Source organism: Triticum aestivum, chromosome 6A (genome assembly GCF_018294505.1).
Source record: "Triticum aestivum cultivar Chinese Spring chromosome 6A, IWGSC CS RefSeq v2.1, whole genome shotgun sequence".
NCBI classification, from domain to species: domain Eukaryota; kingdom Viridiplantae; phylum Streptophyta; class Magnoliopsida; order Poales; family Poaceae; genus Triticum; species Triticum aestivum.
In genome coordinates, this window is record NC_057809.1 from 462793669 (window position 1) to 462799281 (window position 5613).

Sequence of the window (5613 nt, forward strand, 5' to 3'; positions counted from 1 at the left end):
GGTGGACACTCCAAAGGATGGAGATGGCGATGGAACAGCGGGGGACGATACCTCTAAGAAACAGCCCAAGCGCCGGCGTCAGCGGCGCCGCTCTAAATCCCGCCAAAGCAAAAACGGTGATTCCGGCACGGGAGATAATACTACTCCGGATAGCGCCGAAGAACACCCCCTCCAGCAAGATTCAGCACAGGAGGACAGAGAAGCCAGCCCTCACGAGAGGGCGGCGGACCAAGAGGTTGAGGACGATAATTATACGCCTCCCTCCGAAGACGAGGCAAGCCTCGACGACGACGAGTTCGTCGTGCCAGAGGATCTCGCCGAACAAGAGCGTTTTAAACGCAGGCTTATGGCCACGGCAAGCAGCCTCAAGAAAAAGCAGCAACAGCTTAGAGCTGATCAGGATTTGCTAGCTGACAGATGGACTGAAGTCCTTGCGGCCGAAGAGTATGAACTCGAACGCCCCTCCAAGAGTTACCCAAAGCGCAGGCTGCTACCCCGACTAGAGGAGGAAGCACCTACATCACCAGCGCATGACATGGCCGACCGGCCACCTCGTGGCCGCGACAGAGAGGCCTCTTGGCCCTCCACTCAAGCCATGCCCCGACGCCGCGTCAAGCATACTAAGGCACGGGAAAATGCGCCCGACCTGCGCGACATACTGGAGGACAAGGCAAGGCAAACAAGATCGATCTACGGATCGCGCAGGCGCCCCACGGCACGTGACGGTGATCGTCACTCCGGATGCAATAAATCCGGCCGGGCCGAACTCAACAGACAAAGCTCCTTCGAGCTGCGTCGTGATATAGCCCAATACAGAGGCGCCGCACACCCACTATGCTTCACAGATGAAGTAATGGATCATAAAATCCCTGAGGGCTTCAAACCCGTAAACATCGAATCGTACGATGGCACAACAGATCCTGCGGTATGGATCGAGGATTATCTCCTTCATATCCACATGGCCCGCGGTGATGATCTACACGCCATCAAATACCTCCCACTCAAACTTAAGGGACCGGCCCGGCATTGGCTTAACAGCTTGCCAGCAGACTCAATCGGTTCTTGGGAGGACCTGGAAGCCGCATTCCTTGACAACTTCCAGGGCACTTATGTGCGACCACCGGACGCCGATGACCTAAGCCACATAATTCAGCAGCCAGAGGAATCGGCCAGGCAATTCTGGACACGGTTCCTAACAAAGAAAAACCAGATAGTCGACTGTCCGGACGCAGAGGCCTTAGCGGCCTTCAAGCATAATATCCGTGACGAGTGGCTTGCCCGGCACCTGGGACAGGAAAAGCCGAAATCTATGGCAGCCCTCACGACACTCATGACCCGCTTTTGCGCGGGAGAAGACAGCTGGCTAGCTCGCAGCAACAACTTAACCAAGAACCCTGGTAATTCGAATACCAAGGACAAAAGTGACAGGTCGCGTCGGAACAAACAAAAGCGCCGCGTTAACAGCGACAGCAACGAGGATACGGCAGTTAATGCCGGATTCCGAGGCTACAAATCCGGTCAACGGAAAAAGCCATTCAAAAGAAATACTCAGGGCCCGTCCAGTTTGGACCGAATACTCGACCGCTTGTGCCAGATACATGGCACCCCCGAAAAGCCAGCCAATCACACCAACAGGGATTGTTGGGTGTTCAAGCAGGCAGGCAAGTTAAGAGCCGAAAACAAAGACAAGGGGCTGCATAGCGACGACGAGGAGGAGCCCAGGCCGCCGAACAACAGTGGACAGAAGGGATTTCCCCCGCAAGTGCGGACGGTGAACATGATATACGCAACCCACATCCCCAAGAGGGAGCGGAAGCGTGCGTTACGGGACGTATATGCGATGGAGCCAGTCGCCCCAAAGTTCAACCCATGGTCCTCCTGCCCGATCACCTTTGATCGAAGGGACCACCCCACTAGCATCCGTCACGGCGGCTTCGCCGCATTGGTTCTAGACCCAATCATTGACGGATTTCATCTCACAAGAGTCCTCATGGACGGCGGCAGCAGCCTGAACCTGCTTTACCAGGATACAGTGCGAAAAATGGGCATAGATCCCTCGAGGATCAAGCCCACCAAAACGACCTTTAAAGGCGTCATACCAGGTGTAGAAGCCAACTGTACAGGCTCAGTCACACTGGAAGTGGTCTTCGGATCTCCGGATAACTTCCGAAGCGAGGAGTTAATCTTCGACATAGTCCCGTTCCGTAGTGGCTATCACGCACTGCTCGGGCGAACCGCATTCGCAAAATTCAACGCGGTACCGCACTATGCATACCTCAAGCTCAAGATGCCAGGCCCTAGAGGAGTAATCACGATCAATGGGAACACTGAACGCTCCCTCCGAACGGAGGAGCACACGGCAGCGCTCGCAGCAGAAGTACAAAGCAGCCTCTCTAGGCAGTTCTCCAGTTTGGCCTTCAAAAAGCCGGACACTGTCAAGCGCGCCCGGAGTACCCTACAACAAGACCGCCTGGCACGTTCTGAGCTAGCGTAGCAATGCGGCCCCAACCCTAGCCCTCGCGATATAGCGAAACCAGTGCTTCACGTACATAACTACGCTCTTGAAATACCATGGGCACAGGGGAAGGGGCACTATCACGGCACGCCCCAAATACAGCTTGAACCGCACCAGGGGCTGCCGGATTCCTTTTTTTCTCTTACTCTCAGGACTCCATACTTCGGATGACCCGTTCGGCAATTCAACTGCCGCACAAACGATGCATGATCCAGGAAAGCAGACAAGCCACGCCGCATTATGGAACTCCCAGGTGGTCTCTATTGCGAGCAGTATACCTGTTTTTTAATACAATTCCGCGGCCTGCCCCTGGCCAGGACATGTTAAATAGTCCAATTTCTTTTGCTTATCGCACTATTTGTATCATTCCGCTTTCATAGCAGCCTTTCTATAAACAATGCATAGCTTTTTGTCTATTTTTTGCATTATCCTCTTTTATATATATGTTTATTAATAACATGTTGCATCCGTACACTGTGGTACGGCAAAATACGCCAGGGGCTTCAGTACCCATCAATATGGCGTGAGAAGTCCGTACACTTTCACAAGTGCGGCACCCCGAACTTATAGCACTATATGCATCGGCTCCGAATCATGATTTGGGTCAATAGTTGGGTTTGCCCGGCTCCTATGTTTTGGTGCCTTACGTTCCGCTATATCGGCTAAGGTAGCACTAGGAGAACTACTGCGATTGTGCCCCAGTTGAGCTGGGCTGAGCACCTCAGTAGAGAAAGCTAAAACTGACTGTCATGATGAGGCGAGAGACCGGTCGCTGTTCGAGAGGTTTTTCGAGTCCTTAAAGACTTATGCCGCTTCGAGCGAGGAACCGGCTTTGTCCGGCCAAGGCGTGGATAGCGCCCCGAACTCGGTCTTCCGAATACTAGGGGCTTCGCCGAAATTTAAAATTATAGAGTTCTATGGCTAAGTGAGAGTGTTCAAGCATTATAGTCCGATTGCCTTGTTCGTTGTGCTGAGCGCCTCCCTCGACGGACCCAATCATGGGAAAAAGAGCGCTCAGGTTTATCCCGAACACCCCAGCACTAGTGGCATGGGGGCAGAAGCCGACGACTGGCCATCTCTCAATTTTTTGATAAACGGCCGCACAGAAAGTAATATTTTAAATTCAACAAGCATTGCTTAGCGCATATGAACAAGTTTTCAGCGCACAGGATAACACGAGCGAGTTCATTCAAAAATTACATCCTTGGTACATTCATCCGCCATAAGGCGGGCACCAGCCAGAACATCCTTGTAATAGTTCTCGGGCTTGCGATGCTCCTTCCCCGGCGGCGGCCCGTCCCTCACAAGCTTCTCACCGTCCAGCTTACCCCAGTGCACCTTTGCACGGGCAAGGGCCCTACGGGCACCTTCGATGCAGACGGAGCGCTTGATGACCTCGAGCCTTGGACAAGCCTCCACCAGCCGCCGCACCAGTCCGAAGTAGCTCCCAGGCAGGGCCTCTCCAGGCCACAGCCGAACTATGAAGCCCTTCAGGGCTTGTTCGGCCGCCTTGTGGAGCTCGACCAGCTGCTTCAGCTGGTCGCTCAAGGGCACAGGGTGTCCGGCCTCAGCGTACTGAGACCAGAACACCTTCTCCGTCGAGCTGCCTTCCTCGGCTCGGTAGAATGCGGCGGCATCGGATACGCTGCGGGGAAGATCTGCGAATGCCCCTGGAGAGCTCCGGATTCGGGTAAGTAACAAGTAGTTTACTTTTATATGTCTGCTTTGCATAGAGAATGCCTTACCCGCCGCTATCTTTTTCACCGCATCCAATTCCTGGAGGGCCTTCTGGGCTTCGGCCTTGGCAGATTTGGCAGTTTTAAGGGCCGCAGCAAGCTCGGACGCTCGCGTCTTCGAGTCGAGCTCCAAACTCTCATGTTTTTTCATGAGAGCCTGAAGCTCTTGCTGCACCTCGCCGACCTGCGCCTCAAATTTCTCCCGCTCGGTGCGCTCCGTGGCCGCTTTCTTCTCGGCCTCGGACAGCGCCTGCTTGAGGGTCGCCACCTCAGTTGTGGCCCCTACAATAAGCAGTGTACTCCTGTCATTTTTTGCAATTGCGTCTTCTTATAGGCATTTTTTCTATAAGGTATCTCTTACCTTCTTTCTCCTCGAGCTGCCGTTTGGCAAGGCCGAGCTCTTGCTCGGTCCGCTCGAGGCCCTGCTTCAGGGCACCCACCTCCGCAGTCAGTGCGGCGGTGGCCAGCAGCGAAGCCTGCATACGTATATTGACTCCTTTTTAGTTAGACTCCTGCGATATTTAATAGATCCTCTATTCGGCTTTTCTTTCCGAACGCCAAACAGAGCATCAGGGGCTACTGTCTATGCAGTAATATTTTTACATTTTTTTACTTACCTCGAAGCCTGTTAGAAGGCTAGCACAAGCTTCAGTCAGTCCGCTTTTGGCGGACCGAACCTTCTGGACCACCGTACTCATGATGGTACGGTGCTCCTCGTCGATGGAGGCGCCCTTAAGCAACTCCAGCAGATTGTCCGGCGCCTCCGGTTGGACGGAGGACGTCAGCTCGATAGGCTTGCTCCTCTTGGCAGGAGTTCGCCTGCCGCGGTCCGGAACCGTTGATGATTCCGGCGCGGTGTTCGGCTTAAAGCCGAACTTGGAGCCCTGGGGGGTCTTGTCCCCTTTACTCCTGGAGTCCGGGAGGTCACCTCGCGGTTCCTCCTGGACCACCTCCTCTTGCCCTGGAGCTTGTCGCGACGCCACTTCGGCGTCATCCGCAGCACAGGGGGAGGCAGTGGGCGGAACTGAATTCACGTCCGATGAATCCAGGGAGCCGCTCGACGACTCGTCGAACCCGTCCTTGGGCGGGATGCATGATTACATTCGACATTAGGGAAAGCTGCGCAACAAAAGGAATATCATGAGTTACTCTGGTATCCGAACACTTACGATTTCACCGGACGCTTGGCCCTGTCCGGCCACTCCTCTTCGTCCTAGTCGGCGTCAGGGGCGTAGTCCGGCGGAGGGGTTTTCCTCTTCTTGGACCCTTCGGCCTCCCCTACTGGGGCAGCCTTCCTCTTCTTTCCTCCCCCCGCTGGAGGGGGAGAGGTCTCTTCTTCCTCCTCCTCGTCTTCACAGGAGG